Genomic DNA, 17,841 nt, shown 5'->3' on the forward strand with positions numbered 1-17,841 from the left:
TAAACTTTTCTTCTGCACCTTCCTCACCTCTCTCAGCCATCATAGAATTGGAGATGTTTAGGGCTTTAATCTGGATTAGGCTTTGGTTTAAGGGAATGTTGTGCCTGATTTGATTTTCTATCCAGACCACAAAAACTTTCTCCATATCAGTAATAGGGCTGTTTTGCTTTCTTTTTTTTTTTTCTTTTTGCGGTACGCGGGCCTCTCACTGTTGCAGCCTCTCCCGTTGCGGAGCACAGGCTCCAGACGCGCAGGCTCAGCAGCCATGGCTCACGGGCCCAGCCGCTCCGTGGCATGTGGGATCTTCCCGAACCGGGGCACGAACGCGTGTTCTCTGTATCGGCAGGCGGACTCTCAACCACTGCGCCACCAGGGAAGCCCTGTTTTGCTTTCTTATCTTTTGTGTATTCACTGAAGTAGCAGTTTTAACTTCCTTCAAGAACTTTTCCTTTGCGTTCACAACTTGGCTAACTGATTGGCACAGGGGTTCTAGCTTTCAGCCTATCTCAGCTTTAAACATGCCTTCTTTGCTGAGCTTAATTATTTCTAGCTTTTGATTTAAAGTGAGAGACATGTGATTCTTCCTTCCACCTGAACACTTAGAGGCCATTGTAGGGTTATTAATTGGCCTAATTTCTATATTGTCGTGTCTCAGGGAATAGGGAGGCCTGAGGACAGGGAGAGAGACAGGGGAACAGCCAGTTGGCGGAGCAGTCAGAACACACACATTTACCGATTAAGTTTTCTGTCTTAAATGGGCATGGTTTGTGCACTCCAAAACAATTACAATAGTAATATCAAAGATCGCTGATCACAGATCACCATAACAAATATAATAATAATGAAAAACTTTGAATATTGTGAGAATTACCAAAGTGTGACACAGAGACCTGAAGTGAGGAAATGTTATTGAAAAAATGGCACCAATAGACTTGCTTGATGCAAGTTGCCACAAACCTTCAGTCTGAAAAAACAGGCAATATCTGTGAATAAAGCAAAGTGCAATAAGTGGAGGTATGCCTGTATCTGGGGGAAAAGTCGAATCTATTTTTTATGTGCTTTAAGAGATACAAAATCTCTCTGTGTCTAGATGTAAACTTGACATTGAAAAAGAATTTCTTAAGGTAAAATCATAAAATCAACTTTGTTGTCTCACAGTAGCCTGTGCATAAGCATCCTGTGGGGCTATTTTACTTTGACTTTTTGAATGAAAATTTTAGATATATTCCATAGCCTATCTGTTCATTCTTATGAATAGAAAGTCTCTGGCCTCTTGAGCATGACTTGTACGTAAATGTTCTTAACATCTTTGTTTGTAATAGCCCCAAACTGGAAACTTCATCCATATCCATTAATAAGTGAAAGGAAAAACAAATTGTAGTATATCTATACAATGGAATACTATTCAGCAATCAAAAGCAATAGGCTATTGGTGTATACAACATGGATGGATCACAATATAGATATGCTGAGTAAAAGAAGCCAGACAAAAATTAGTATATACCATATGATTCCATTTATATAAAACTCTATAAAATGCAAACTAACCTTTAGTGACAGAAAGCAGAGCAGCAGTTGACAGGGAGGAATGAGAAGGAGAGTTTCTATAGAGGGTTACAAAGAAATTTTATGGGGTGATGGACATGTCCACCATCTTGATTGAGGTGACAGTTTCATGGGTATGTACATAGGTCAACTTTATCCAATTATACACTTTAAATATGTGCAAGTTATTGTACAATAATTATATCTTAGTAAATTCATTAACAACAACAAGAGCCCTCGGTTCAATGTCGTGACTCACTCCTGGAGTCTGAAGTCCTCAGCAGGCCTGGTGTGTGTGTGTGGCCTTTAGCCCTCATCTGCACATGTCTGCACTGGGAGAATGGCGAGACAGAAAGCAGGGTGCTGTGGTTTCCAAACAGGCTGCCCCTCAAGTTTTCAAAGTGGAGGGAGTGGCAGCCCTGCTGGGGAAACCTGGACTCCTGGTTTTCCTTAGACAGAGACCGATGAGCAGAATGTGCCAGAAATCCAAGGGGATTTGACACATGGGCAATGGTGGAAGTGACTGGTGTGTTGATCTGGAGAAGAGGGGTGAAGGGAACCACAGTGCACAGTTTTTACTGACTCTGTGCTTCCCGGAGGTGAGAACCAGGACCAAAAAAAAAAAAAAAAAAAAAAATCCTGCAAAGAAGCAAAGATCAAAATTTAGTTTAATCAAAAATTAATTCTGCAGTCTCTTTGTGTTGGGGTGAAAGTGCTCTTTTGGTTTATGTAAGATTCAGTCAGTTTTTTTCCCTCCTGTATTATTGAGATATAATTGACATTCAGGACTGTATAAGTTTAAGGTGTACAGCATGATAATTTGATTTACATACATCATGGAATGATTATCAAAATAAGTTTAGTGAATGTTCATCATCTCATATAGATATAAAATTAAATGAAAAAATATTTTTTCCTTTTGATGAGAACTCTTAGGATTTACTCTTAGCAACTTTCGTATATAACACAGAACAGTGTTAATTATATTTCTCATGTTGTACATTACATCACTAGTACTTATTTATCTTATAACTGGAAGTTTGTACATTTTGACTACCTTCCTCCAATTCCCTCTTCCCCCACTCTCTCTGGTAACCACAAATATGATCTCTTTCTCTATGAGTTTGTTTGTTTTTGAAATATAATTGACCTACAACACTATACTAGTTCCTGGTACACAACATAGTGATTTGGTATTTAGTCAGTTTCTTTTACTTCCCCTTTGTTCTGCCTTTTTTCTCTTCTTCTGAGTGCACTCTGGTGATATTTGAACTGTTTATTTTTAAAAGGTTATTTCTGGTATCTAAACAAATTTGAGGACCAAATTTCTGACTTGTTTATTTATATGTTAAATACCAAAATTTTTGTGCCAATTACAGTGACCATAGTTTCTTTTCAGAGTCTTTGAGAGATGTTGACATGAAATAATATCTCAACACTTCTTAGAGGACCTACAGAAGGTAGATCCTTCCAGAAGACACTACACGCTCTGTAGTGTTAACAGAGACTTGTGAACGTAAATAAGTAGCTATTCTGTTGTGACATACTAATTTTAGATGGGGGGAAAAGCTTTCAACATTCTTAGGGGAAGGAAACCTTAAAACTTCATCTGAAATAAACAAGTGTGTGATTTATGGATTTGGGACAGTTTGATAATATATTTGTATATGAGAGGAATAGCCTTTTTTGTGGATATTTCATTGGATTAATTGGTTTTAAAAGTATTTACTGAGTATCTATTATCTCGCAGGCATCGTGGTGGGGCTGTGGGCACAGCTATGATCAGGTCACTGCCCTTAGGTTATTCTGGTATATTTGTGTGTCCTTGGATTTTTAGCTGGAGACAGGAGACATTTCATTTCATGTTTTAAATTCTTGGGGGTATGTATTTGAAAGGAATATGGAAGTAGGATACATATTTTCCCTAAGTGAGAAAGTTGAAACAGAAGGATAGACACAGCTTTAAGAGTTTCATTCTCTCTCCACCCACCGTGGCTTGCTGGCTCACCTTGCACAGGCTTTATTTTCTCAAAACCCCTTTCCCCCAACAGCCTTGTAATGGGATCTCATAATTGTTTGCACAGTGTTCTGAAATCTTCAGAAGGAAGCTGCTGTAATTGTAAAATGATATTCAAGAGACAAAGGATTTGAGGCGTGTTAGTTTTTCTTTTCCTAATGCAAGTACCTGTTATTTTTCTCAGTGAGGGTAACCAAACAATGGAAGCTGCCAAATGTTTATGATAGAAATCTCTTGCTTTGAGATTTGGATCCTGTGTGGGAGGATTTTTGATTATTTATAATTGTTTACTTTTAGCAGGTGACCTGATTTTTTCTTTCTACCTTATAATTACTTACTTTATAGTTACAGTGTTGAAAGCATGAAGCTAATATTCTTAAGAGCTTTCATCTGTCTCGTTTCTAGTTTCCTTTCCCCAGCAAAACAATCAGAGCAGTAGCCACTTTCAGTAGCCATTTTCAGGAGCACAGCCACTTCGGGTGGGTTCAGCATGCATCAGTGAGGTGAATAACAACCACCACAAAACATAATGCACGCATAGGCAGGCGAGGTAATTGTGTGTGTGTGTGTGTGTGTGTGTGTGTGTGTGAGAGAGAGAGAGAGAGAGAGAGAGACAGAGAGAGACAGAGAGAGACAGAGAGAGAGAGAGATTTCACCAGAAATCTTATGGGTTGATTCAGAATGCGTTTTGGAGGTTTATGTGTAATATTCTTAGATTAATTATAACTCTGTACCAGTGATCTTGGCAGCCACTTTGTTTCCCATTGTGTTTTTTTTTTGTTTTAATATCTTTATTGGAGTATAATTGCTTTACACTGGTGTGTTAGTTTCTGCTGTATAACAAAGTGAATCAGCTACCCATATACATACATCCCCATATCTCTTCCCTCTTGTGTATCCCTCCTACCCTCCCTATCCCACCCCTCTAGGTGGTCACAAAGCACTGAGCTGATCTCCCTGTGCTACGTGACTACTTCCCACTAGCTATCTATTTTACATTTGGTAGTGTATATATGTCCATGCCACTCTCTCACTTCGTTCCAGCTTACCCTTCCCCCTCCCCGTGTCCTCAAGTCCATTTTCTATATCTGCGTCTTTATTCCTGTCCTGCCCCTAGGTTTTTCAGAACCATTTTTTTTTAGATTCCATATATATGTGTTAGCATATGATATTTGTCTTTCTGACTTACTTCACTCTTTATGACAGACTCCATGTCCATCCACATCACTACAAATAACTCAATTTCGTTTCTTTTTATGGCTGTGTAATATTCCATTGTATATATGTGCCACATCTTCTTTATCCATTCATCTGTTGATGGACACTTAGGTTGCTTCCATGTCCTGGCTGTTGTAAATAGAGCTGCAATGAACATTGTGGTACATGACTCTTTGTGAATTATGGTTTTCTCAGGGTATATGCCCAGTAGTGGGATTGCTGGGTCATATGGTAATTCTATTTTTAGTTTCTTAAGGAATCTCCATACTGTTCTCCATAGTGGCTGTATCAATTTAGATTCCCACCAACAGTGCAAGAGGGTTCCCTTTTCTCCACACCCTCTCCAGCATTTATTGTTTGTAGATTTTTTAATGATGGCCATTCTGACTGGGGTGAGGTGATACCTCATTGTAGTTTTGATTTACATTTCTCTAATGATTAGTGATGTTGAACATCCTTTCATATGTTTTTTGGCAATCTGTATATCTTCTTTGGAGAAATGTCTATTTAGGTCTTCTGCCCATTTTTGGATTGGGTTGTTTGTTTTTGCTTTTTTGATATTGAACTGCATGAGCTGCTTATAAATTTTGGAGATTAATCCTTTGTCAGTTGCTTCATTTGCAAATATTTTCTGCCATTCTGAGGGTTGTGTTTTCGTCTTGTTTATGGTTTCCTTTGCTGTGCAAAAGATTTTAAGTTTCATTAGGTCCCATTTTAAAATTTTTATTTCCATTTCTATAGGAGGTGGGTCAAAAAGGACCTTGCTGTGATTTATGTCATAGAGTTTTCTGCCTATGCTTTTCTCTAAGAGTTTTATAGTGTCTGGCCTTACATTTAGGTCTTTAATCCATTTTGAGTTTATTTTTGTGTATGGTGTTAGGGAGTGTTCTAATTTCATTCTTTAACATGTAGCTGTCCAATTTTCCCAGCACCACTTATTGCAGAGGCTGTCTTTTCTCCATTGTATATTCTTGCCTCCTTTATCAAAGATAAGGTGACCATATGTGTATGGGTTTATCTCTGGGCTTTCTATCCTGTTCCATTGATCTATATTTCTGTTTTTGTGCCAGTACCATACTGTCTTGATTACTGTAGCTTTTTAGTATAGTCTGAAGTCAGGGAGCCTGATTCCTCCAGCTCCGTTTTTCTTTCTCAAGATTGTTCTGGCTATTCGGGGTCTTTTGTGTTCCATACAAATTGTGGAATTTTTTGTTCTAGTTCTGTAAAAAATGCCATTGGTAGTTTGATAGAGATTGCACTGACTATGTAGATTGCTTTGGGTAGTATAGTCATTTTTACAATGTTGATTCTTCCAAACCAAGAACATGGTATATCTCTCCATCCGTTTGTATCATCCTTCATTTCTTTCCTCAGTGTCTTATAGTTTTCTGCATACAGGTCTTTTGTCTCCTTAGGTAGGTTTATTCCTAGGTATATTATTCTTTTTGTTGCAATGGTTAATGGGAGTGTTCCCTTAATTTCTCCTTCAGATTTTTCATTGTTAGTGTATAGGAATGCATGAGATTTCTGTGCATTAGTTTTGTATCCTTCTACTTTACCAAATTCATTGATTAGCTCTAGTAGTTTTCTGGTAGCATCTTTAGGATTCTCTATGTATAATATCATGTCATCTGCAAGCAGTGACAGTTTTACTTCTTTTCCAATTTGGATTCCTTTTATATCTTTTTCTTCTCTGATTGCTGTGGCTAAAACTTCCAAAACTATGTTGAATAATAGTGGTGAAAGTGGGCAACCTTGTCTTGTTCCTGATCTTAGTGGAAATGGTTTCCGTTTTTAACCATTGAGAACAATGTTGGCTGTGGGTTTCTCATGTATGGCCTTTATTATGTTGAGGTAAGTTCCCTCTATGCCTACTTTCTGCAGGGTTTTTATCATAAATGGGTGTTGAATTTTGTCAAAAGCTTTTTCTGCATCTGTTGAGATGATCATATGGTTTTTCTCCAGTTTGTTAACTGGTTTATCACATTGATTGATTTGTGTATACTGAAGAATCCTTGCATTCCTGGGATAAAACCCACTTGATCATGGTGTATGATACTTTTAATGTGCTGTTGGATTCAGTTTGCTAGTATTTTGTTGAAGAATTTTGCATCTATGTTCATCAGTTATACTGGCCTGTTGTTTTCTTTTTTTGTGGCGTTTTTGTCCTGTTTTGGTATCAGGGTGGTGGTGGCCTCGTAGAATGAGTTTGGGAGTGTTCCTCCCTCTGCTATATTTTGGAGGATCTTGAGAAGGATAGGTGTTAGCTGTTCTCTAAATGTTTGATAGAATTCGCCTGTGAAGCCATCTGGTCCTGGGCTTTTGTTTGTTGGAAGATTTTTAATCACAGTCTCAATTTCAGTGCTTGTGATTGGTCTGTTTATATTTTCTCTTTCTTCCTGGTTTAGTCTTGGCAGGTTGTGCTTTTCTAAGAATTTGTCCATTTCTTCCAGGTTGTCCATTTTATTGGCATAGAGTTGTTTGTAGTAATCTCTCATGGTCCTTTGTATTTCTGCAGTGTCAGTTGTTACTTCTCCTTTTTCATTTCTAATTCTATTGATTTGAGTCTTCTCCCTTTTTTTTGGATGAGTCTGGCTAATGGTTTATCAATTTTGTTTATCTTCTGAAAGAACCAGCTTTTAGTGTTATTGATCTTTGCTATCGTTTCCTTTATCATTTATTTCTGCTCTGATCTTTATGAGTTCTTTCCTTTTGCTAACTTTGGGGTTTTTTGGTTCTTCTTTCTCTAATTGCTTTAAGTGTAAGGTTAGGTTGTTTGTTTGAGATGTTTCTTGTTTCTTGAGGTAGGACTGTATTGCTATAAAGTTCCCTCTTAGAACTCTTTTGCTGCATCCATAGGTTTTGGGTCGTTGTGTTTTCATTGTCACTTGTTTCTAGGTGTTTTTTTATTTCCTCTTTGATTTCTTCAGTTATCTCTTGGTTATTTAGTAGTGTATTGTTTAGCCTTCATGTGTTTGTATTTTTTATAGATTTTTTCCTATAATTGATACCTAGTCTCATAGCGTTGTGGTCAGAAAAAGTACTTGATATGATTTGAATTTTCTTAAATTTACCAAGGCTTGATTTGTGACCCAAGATATGATCTATCCTGGAGAATGTTCCATGAGCACTTGAGAAGAAAGTGTGGTCTGCCGTTTTTGAATGGAATATCCTATAAATATCAGTTAAGTCCATCTTGTTTAATGTATCATTTAAAGCTAGTGTTTCTTTCTTTATTTTCATTTTGGATGATCTGTCCATTGGTGAAAGTGGGGTGTTAAAGTTCCCTAATATGATTGTGTTACTGTCGATTGCCCCATTTATCACTGTTAGCATTTGCCTTATGTATTGAGGTGCTCCTATGTTGGGTGCATAAATATTTACAATTGATATAACTTCTTCTGGATTGATCCCTTGATCATTATGTAGTGTCCTTCTTTGTCTCTTGTAATAGTCTTTATTTTAAAGTCTATTTGTCTGATATGAGAATTGCTACTCTAGCTTTCTTTTGATTTCCATTTGCATGGAATATCTTTTTCCATCCCCTCATTTTCAGTCTGTATGTGTCCCTAGATCTGAAGTGGGTCTATTATAGACAGTATATGTACGAGTGTTGTTTTTGTATCCCTTCAGCCAGTCTATGTGTTTTGGTTGGAGCGTTTAATTCATTTACATTTAAGGTAATTATTGATATGTATGTTCCTATTACCATTTCCTTAATTATTTTGGGTTGGTTTTTCTAGGTCTTTTCCTTCTCTTGTGTTTCCTGCCTAGAGAAGTTCCTTCAGCATTTGTTGTAGAGGTGGTTTGGTGGTGCTGAATTCTCTTAGCTTTTGCTTGTCTGTAAAAATTTTAATTTCTCCATCGAATCTGAATGAGATCCTTGCTGGGTAGAGTAATTTTGGTTGTAGGTTTTTCCCTTTCATCACTTTAAATATGTCCTGTCAGTCCCTTCTGGCTTGCAGAGTTTCTGCTGAAAGATCAGCTGTTAACCTTATGGGGATTCCCTAGTCTGTTAATTGTTTCTTTTCCCTTGCTGCTTTTAATGTTTTTTCTTTGTATTTAATTTTTGACAGTTTGATTAATATGTGTCTTGGCATGTTTCTCCTTGGATTTATCCTGTATGGGACTCTCTGCGCTTCCTGAACTTGATTGACTATTACCTTTCCCGTATTAGGGAAGTTTTCACCTATAATCTCTTCAAACATTTTCTCAGTCCCTTTCTTTTTCTCTTCTTTTGGGACCCCCTATAATTTGAATGTTGATCCTTTTAATGTTGTCCCTGAGGTCTCTGAGACTGTCCTCAAATCTTTTCATTCTTTTTTCTTTATTCTGCTCTGTGGTAGTTATTTCCACTATTTTATCTTCCAGGTCACTTATCCGTTCTTCTGCCTCAGTGATTCTGCTATTGATTCCTTCTAGAGAATTTTAAATTTCGTTTATTGTGTTAGTCATCATTGTTTGTTTGGTCTTTAGTTCTTCTAGGTCCTTGTTAATTGTTTCTTGTATTTTCTATGGTCTATTTCCAAGATTTTGGATCATCTTTACTATCATTATTCTGAATTCTTTTTCATGTAGACTGCCTATTTTCTCTCATTTGTTTGGTCTGGTGGGTTTTTACCTTGCTCCTTCATCTGCTCTGTGTTTGTCTGTCTTCTCATTTTGCTTAACTTACTGTGTTTGGTGTCTCCATTTTGCATGCTGCAGTTCTGTAGTTACTTTTGTTTTTGGTGTCTGCTCCCAGTGGGTAAGATTGGTTCAGTGGGTTGTGTAGGCTTCTCAGTGTAGGGTACTAGTGCCTGTGTTCTGGTAGATGAGGCTGGATCTTGTCTTTCTGCTGGGCAGGACAGTGTCCAGTGGTGTGTTTTGGGGTGTCTGTGAACTTATTATGATTTTAGGCAGCCTCTCTTCTAATGGGTGGGTTTGGGTTCCTGTCTTTCTAGTTGTTTGGCATAGGGTGTCAAGCACTATAGCTTGCTGGTCGTTGATTGGAGCTGGGTCTTAGCGTTTAGATGGAGATCTTTGGGAGAGCTTTTGCCATTTGATATTACGTGGAGCCAGGAGGTCTCTGGTGGACCAATGTCCTGAACTTGGCTCTTCCACCTTAGAGGCTCAGGCCCGACACCCATCCAGAGCACCAACACCCTGTCAGCCACACATCTCAGAGGAAAAGAGAGAAAAAGAAAGAAAGAAAGAGAGAGAGAGAGAGAGAGGGAGGGAGGGAGGGAGGGAGAAAGAAAGAAAATAAGTAAATAAATAAAATAAAGTTATTAAAATAAAAAAGAATTATTAAAAAATAAAAGTAATAAAAAATAGAAAGAAGAGAGCAACCAAACCAAAAAAGAATTTCTCCAATGATAACAAGTGCTAAACACTATACTAAAAAAAAATAATAATAAAATAAAAATAAATGGATAGTCAGAACCCAGGACAAATGGCAAAAGCAAAGCTATATAGGCAAAATCACACAAAGAAGCATACGCATACACAGTCACAAAAAGAGAAAAAGAAAATAAAATGTATACACAATAAAAATAGGAAGAGATCAACCAAATCAATAAACAAATGTACCAGTGATAATAAGCTCTAAATACTGAACTAAGATAAACCTAAAACCAGAAACAAATTAGATGCAGAAAGCAAACCCCAAGTCTACAGTTGCTCCCAAATCTCACCACCTCAATTTTGGGATGATTCATTGTCTATTCAGGTATTACACAGATGCAGGGTACATCAAGTTGATTGTGGAGGTTTAATCCACTGCTCCTGACGCTGCTGGGAGAAATTTCCCTTTCTCTTTTCTGTTCACACAGCTCCAGGAGTTCAGCTTTGGATTTGGACCCATCTCTGTATGTAGGTCACCTGAGGGCATCTGTTCCCCACCCAGAGAAGATGGGGTTAAAGGAGCGGCTGATTAGGGGGCTCTGGCTCGCTCTGGCTGGGGGGAGGGAGGGGTACAGAATGTGGGGTGAGGCTGCAGCAGCAGAGGCCGGCGTGACATTGCAAGAGCCTGAGAAGCGTTGTGTGTTCTCCTGGGGAAGTTGTCCCTGGATCTCGGGACCCTGGCAGTGGCAAGCTTCACAGGCTCCTGGGAGGGCAGGTGTGGATAGTGATCTGTGGTTGCACACAGGCTTTTTGGTGGCTGAAGCATCAGCCTTATCATTTCATGCCTGTCTGTGGTGTCAGTGCTGATAGCTGTGGCTCGTGCCCATCTCTGGAGCTCATTTAGGCGGTGCTCTGAATCTCCTCATGCACCCCAAAACAATGGTCTCTTGCCTCTTAGACAGGTCCAGAGGTTTTCCTGGACTCCCTCCTGTCCAGCTGTGGCGCACTAGCCCCCTCAAGCTGTGTTCACACAGGCAACCCCAGTCCTCTCCCTGGGATCTGACCTCCGACCAAGCCTCAGCTCTCAGCGCCCACCTGCCCCGGCAGGTGAGCAGACAAGCATCTCAGCCTGGTGAATGCTGGTCGGCAGTGATCCTCTGTGTGGGAATCTCTCTGCTTTGCCCTGTGAAGCCTTGTTGCTGAGCTCTCCTCTGTGGCTCTGAAGCTTCCCCTGCCACCCACCCCCCGTCTCTGCCAGTGAAGGGGCTTTCTAGTCTGTGGAAACATTTCCTCCTTCACAGCTCCCTCCCCGAGGTGCAGGTCCCGTCCCTGTTCTTTTGTCTCTGTCTTTCCTTTTTTCTTTTGCCCTACCCAGGTATGTGGGGAGTTTCTTGCCTTTTGGGAAGTCTGCTAGCGTTCAGTAGGTGTTTTGTAGGAGTTGTTCCACATGTAGATGTAGTTTTGATGTATTTGTTAGGAGGAAGGTTATCTCCGAGGAAGGTTATCTCTACGTCTTACTCCTCCGCCATCTTGAAAGTGTCCTGTGTTTGCCATTGTTAAAAATAGGGACCACAATCTTGTGATTTGTACTATTTTGAACAAATTAAATTGCTTAAGCTCAGAACACTCTGACCTACTGAAAGTTTGTTCTAAAATATCAAAGATTCACAAATTGGGAGGCCAACTTAAGCCACAGACTGCTAATCAAGGAGGGGCCAGTCAGATAAGGTAAATGAATGCAATGGAATGTCTTAAGTGTCAAGTGAAATAACTAATGTAAATGATGTAAAACACCAGGCCTTCTCAGGCTGTAATACTCTTCTCACTTTTGTTAGAGATGTGAGTTCAAAGAAATATTTTCAACAATACAAGACAATAGCGCCAATGTGATTTTTCACATCAACAGTGACCCAGGACACTCCTACCTTCTAGAAATTCCAGCTTTGCCAATGAAAGGAAGAAATGGTAGGAAACTATTTTTTTTCTTCCTCCTGGTCAGGTGCAACCTGGGCAGCATGCCGTGATGGGTGCTGGTATGAATTTGCTGCCGGGATTTCTGGGTACCTTGTCGGGCAGTGCTGGGTGCTGCCATGGTAGGGGATCATTTCTGGTGACTCTCCTCCCAGGGTGCTTCATTCATTCCCATATTTCTTCCATTCTGATATTTCTCCTCTTGCACATGTGCACAGTGGCTGTGGAGAAGTAGTACCAGCATTCTGGGCACTGTGGAGCTCTTACCCTTCTTCATTCGACTGGGCTTCCATTGTCGAAGCTTTAAGAAGAGTGATCCAGTAGCTTCTTATCATTTATCTTATCATGCATGTCAGTCTATTCCAGACAATCTCATCAACAAATGACTATTGTGTGTCAGAAAGTGCAGTGGTCTGAAGTTGTGTGTCCCTGCCAAATTCATAGGCTGAAATCCTAGTCCCCAAAGGTGATGGTATTAGGAGGTGGAGCCTTTGGGAGGTGCTTAAGTCATGGGGGTGGAACTCTCATGAATGGGATTAGTGCCCTTATGAAAGAGGCTCCAAAGAGATCACTAGCCCCTTCCACCACGTGAGGATACAAGAAGTCTGCAACTCGGAAGAGAGCCCTCTCCTGCCATGCTGGCACCCTGATCTCAGACTTCCAGCCTCCATAACTGTGAGCAATAAGTTTCTGTTTTCGTAGGCTATGCAGTCTGTGGTATTTTGTTATAGCAGCTATAGAACTGACTAAGAAAGATTTGAACCACATTATTCTAAGTAGAAGAGGTTAGTCACATCCTTCTCCCACTGTGTTAGTCCAGGAAATACTGTCTGCTCACAGACCTTTCTCATAAAATGACCCCAGGTGGTTATTTCTGTAGAATCAGAATTTCTGCAGCCAGAACTTCTTCCTGCGCTTTGCTTTGTGCTGAGTGACCTTGCCATTTGGTCCCAGCTGACTCATGCTAGGAGAGCTCATCTGAGCCCCTGGCATCTATTATTATCTATATACATCGATGACTGTCAAAATTCTATCTCTGGGTTAGACTGTACTCCTGGTGAGCTCCAACTCTATATCGATGTGTCTATATACCAGCTGCCTACTGAACATCTTCGTGTAGGTTTCCCATAAACATCCTGAGTTCATCATGCTCAAACCTGAACACATCTTCCTCCTCTCTTAATTTCAAGTTCTCAGTAGCCTGTAGCCAGATGCCTTAGTGTTGAGTTTGGCTTCTTTCTCTTCTTCACCATGACACTCAAGTCAGTTGCCAAGTCATTGATAGCACCTCCTGAAGATCTTCCACAATTATCTACTTCCTCCTTCTGTACAGGTCCACCCACCCCAAGCCCACCACCTTCTGGATTTCCTCCGTGACATCCTGCTTCCACTCTTACTCATCTCTCATCTTCCTCACAGCAGCCAGCCAGAGTGATCTTCCTTAAATGTAAGTGTGATCATGTCACTCTTCTGCCTGAAAGTCTTCCCTTTGTGTTTACTGATTGCTGCTTTTGGCTACAGTCTCTGCGCTCCCCACTCCCCCATCACACTTCATGCTCCAGTCCCACAAACTTATGCCTTGTACTTTTTTGTCACCAAGGCCAGATAGTTTACTGTGTCTGGGATTTGGTATATATTTATTCTTCCTGCATTAGGATCACCTCCCTCACACACACACACACACACACACACACACACACACAAAAACACACATGCACACACACGCACACACAGACACACAAACATACTTTGACCATTGTAGATGTCATTTCTCTGCAAAATATTTCTTGACCCCCACAGGTCTGGGTTAGGCACCCTGTAATGTTTAAGAGCACAATGTCCTTCTCAGGCTGTTGTTATATTTATTATCTTAAAATTTTCATCTTCCCACCCCCCACCCTGACTTCCTCCATAAGCTCTGTGAGGGCAGGGATCTTGTTTATCCTATTCCATATTCTGGTGTATCCCCAGTGCCTGAGCCATTGACAAGCACATAGAAGGTGTTCATTAATATTTGTTGAAATTTTTGATTAAAAGGCCACCTTAAGGCTAAACTTATGGGAAATTAAAGCTCATCTAGTGATTTGGAACATGCACGAGTGTTCTGTATCTGACCTGATCAGATATGTTTTCTTAAAAAATATAAATTTGAGATGCAATCAATAAACCAGCTGGCAACTATGGACTGTTGTTTCTTTCTTTTTTTTTAAATTTTTTTTCCCAAATTTTTATTTCATTTTATTTTTTTTTGGTTAACATAGTTTTTATTATTATTTTTTTAAATATTGGAGTATAATTGCCTTACAATGGTGTGTTAGTTTCTGCTTTATAACAAAGTGAATCAGTTATACATATGTTCCCATATCTCTTCCTCTTGTGACTACCTCCCTCCCACCCTCCCTATCCCACCCCTCCAGGTGGTCACAAAGCACCGAGCTGATCTCCCTGTGCTATGCAGCTGCTTCCCACTAGCTATCTACCTTACATTTGGTAGTGTATATATGTCCCTGCCTCTCTCTCGCTTTGTCACAGCTTACCCTTCCCACTCCCCACATCCTGAAGTCCATACTCTAGTAGGTCTGTGTCTTTATTCCTGTCTTATCCCTAGGTTCTTCATGACAGTTTTTTTATTCTTAAATTCCATATATATGTGTTAGCATACGGTATTTGTCTTTCTCTTTCTGATTTACTTCACTCTGTATGACAGACTCTAGGTCTATCCACCTCATTACAAATAGCTCAATTTCGTTTCTTTTTATGGCTGAGTAATATTCCATTGTATATATGTGCCACATCTTCTTTATCCATTCATCCGATGATGGACACTTAGGTTGTTTCCATCTCTGGGCCATTGTAAATAGAGCTGAAATGAACATTTTGGTACATGACTCTTTTTGAACTATGGTTTTCTCAGGGTATATGCTCAGTAGTGGGATTGCTGGGTCATATGGTAGTTCTATTTGTAGTGTTTTAAGGAACCTCCATACTGTTCTCCACGGTGGCTCTATCAATCTACATTCCCACCAACAGTGCAAGAGGGTTCCCTTTTCTCCACACCCTCTCCAGCATTTATTGTTTCTAGAATTTTTGATGATGGCCATTCTAACTGGGGTAAGGTGATATCTCATTGTAGTTTTGATTTGCATTTTTCTAATGATTAGTGACGTTGAACATTCTTTCATGTGTTGTTGACAGTCTGTATATCTTCTTTGGAGAAATGTCTATTTAGGTCTTCTGCCTATTTTTGGATTGGGTTGTTTGTTATTGAGCTGCATGAGCTGCTTATAAATTTTGGAGATTAATCCTTTGTCACTTGCTTCATTTGCAAATATTTTCTCCCATTCTGAGGGTTGTCTTTTGGTCTTGTTTATGGTTTCCTTTGCTGTGAAAAAGGTTTGATGTTTCATTAGGTCCCATTTGTTTATTTTTGTTTTTATTTCCATTTCCCTAGGAGGTGGGTCAAAAAGGATCTTGCTATGATTAATGTCATAGAGTGTTCTGCCTATGCTTTCCTCTAAGAGTTTGATAGTTTCTGGCCTTACATTTAGGTCTTTAATCCATTTTGAACTTATTTTTGTGTATGGTGTTAGGGAGTGTTCTAATCTCATACTTTTACATGTACCTGTCCAGTTTTCCCAGGACCACTTATTGAAGAGGCTGTCCTTTCTCCACTGTACATTCCTGCCTCCTTTATCAAAGATAAGGTGACCATATGTGCGTGGGTTTATCTCTGGGCTTTCTATCCTGTTCCATTGATCTATCTTTCTGTTTTTGTGCCGGTACCATACTGTCTTGATTACTGTAGCTTTGTAGTATAGTCTGAAGTCAGTGAGCCTGATTCCTCCAGCTCCATTTTTCATTCTCAAGATTGCTTTGTCTATTCGGGGTCTTTTGTGTTTCCATACAAATTGTGAAATTTTTTGTTCTAGTTTTGTAAAAAAATGCCAGTGGTAGATTGATGAGGATTGCATTGAATCTGTAGATTGCTTTGGGTAGTAGAGTCATTTTCACAATGTTGATTCTTCCAATCCAAGAACATGGTATATCTCTCCATCTATTTGTATCCTCTTTAATTTCTTTCATCAGTGTCTTATAATTTTCTGCATACAGGTCTTTTGTCTCCTTAGGTAGGTTTATTCCTAGATATTTTATTCTTTTTGTTGCAATGATAAATGGGAGTGTTTTCTTCATTTCACTTTCAGATTTTTCATCATTAGTGTGTAGGAATGCCAGAGACTTCTGTGCATTAGTTTTGTATCCTGCTACTTTACCAAATTCATTGATTAGCTCTAGTAGTTTTCTGGTAGCATCTTTAGGATTCTCTATGTATAGTATCATGTCATCTACAAACAGTGACAGCTTTACTTCTTCTTTTCTGATTTGGATTCCTTTTATTTCCTTTTCTTCTCCGATTGCTGTGGCTAAAAATTCCAAAACTATGTTGAATAATAGTGGTGAAAGTGGGCAACCTTGTCTTCTTCCTGATCTTAGTGGAAATGCTTTCAGTTTTTCACCATTGAGGACGATGTTGGCTGTGGGTTTGTCATATATGGCCTTTATTATGTTGAGGAAAGTTCCCTCTATGCCTACTTTCTGCAGGGTTTTTATCATAAATGGGTGTTGACTTTTGTTGAAAGCGTTCTCTGCATCTATTGAGATGGTCATATGGTTTTTCTCCTTCAATTTGTTAATATGGTGTATCACGTTGATTGATTTGCGTATATTGAAGAATCCTTGCATTCCTGGAATAAACCCCACTTGATCAAGATGTATGATCCATTTAATGTGCTGTTGGATTGTGTTTGCTAGTATTTTGTTGAGGATTTTTGCACCTATGTTCATCAGTGATATTGGCCTGTAGTTTTCTTTCTTTGTGACATCCTTGTCTGGTTTTGGTATCAGGGTGATGGTGGCCTCGTAGAATGAGTTTGGGAGTGTTCCTCCCTCTGCCATATTTTGGAAGAGTTTGAGAAGGATAGGTGTTAGCTCTTCTCTAAATGTTTGATAGAATTCGCCTGTGAAGCCGTCTGGTCCTGGGCTTTTGTTTGTTGGAAGATTTTTAATCACAGTTTCAATTTCAGTGCTTGTGATTGGTCTGTTCCTATTTTCTATTTCTTCCTGATTCAGTCTTGGCAGGTTGTGCCTTTCTAAGAATTTGTCCATTTCTTCCAGGTTGTCCATTTTATTGGCATAGAGTTGCTTGTAGTAATCTCTCATGATCTTTTGCGTTTCTGCAGTGTCCGTTGTTACTTCTCCTTTTTCATTTCTAGTTCTATTGATTTGAGTCTTCTCCCTTTTTTTTCTTGTTGAGTCTGGCTAATGGCTTATCAATTTTGTTTATCTTCTCAAAGAACCAGCTTTTAGTTTTATTGATCTTTGCTATCGTTTCCTTCATTTCTTTTTCCTTTCTTTCTGATCTGATTTTTATGATTTCTTTCCCTCTGCTAACTTTGGGGGTTTTTTGTTCTTCTTTCTCTAATTGCTTTAGGTGCAAGGTTAGGTTGTTTTTTCGAGATGTTTCCTGTTTCTTAAGGTAGGATTGTATTGCTATAAACTTCCCTCTTAGAACTGCTTTTGCTGCATCCCATAGATTTTGGGTCGTTGTGTTTTCATTGTCACTTGTTTCTAGGTATTTTTTTATTTCCTCTTTGATTTCTTCAGTGATCACTTCATTATTAAGTAGTGTATTGTTTAGCCTCCATGTGTTTGTATTTTTTACAGATCTTTTCCTGTAATTGATATCTAGTCTCATAGCATTGTGGTCG

The sequence above is a fragment of the Delphinapterus leucas genome, chromosome 3 (assembly GCF_059928025.1).
Source record: "Delphinapterus leucas isolate spDelLeu-1000000601 "Yukka" chromosome 3, BTC_Dleu_Yukka2, whole genome shotgun sequence".
NCBI lineage: Eukaryota > Metazoa > Chordata > Mammalia > Artiodactyla > Monodontidae > Delphinapterus > Delphinapterus leucas.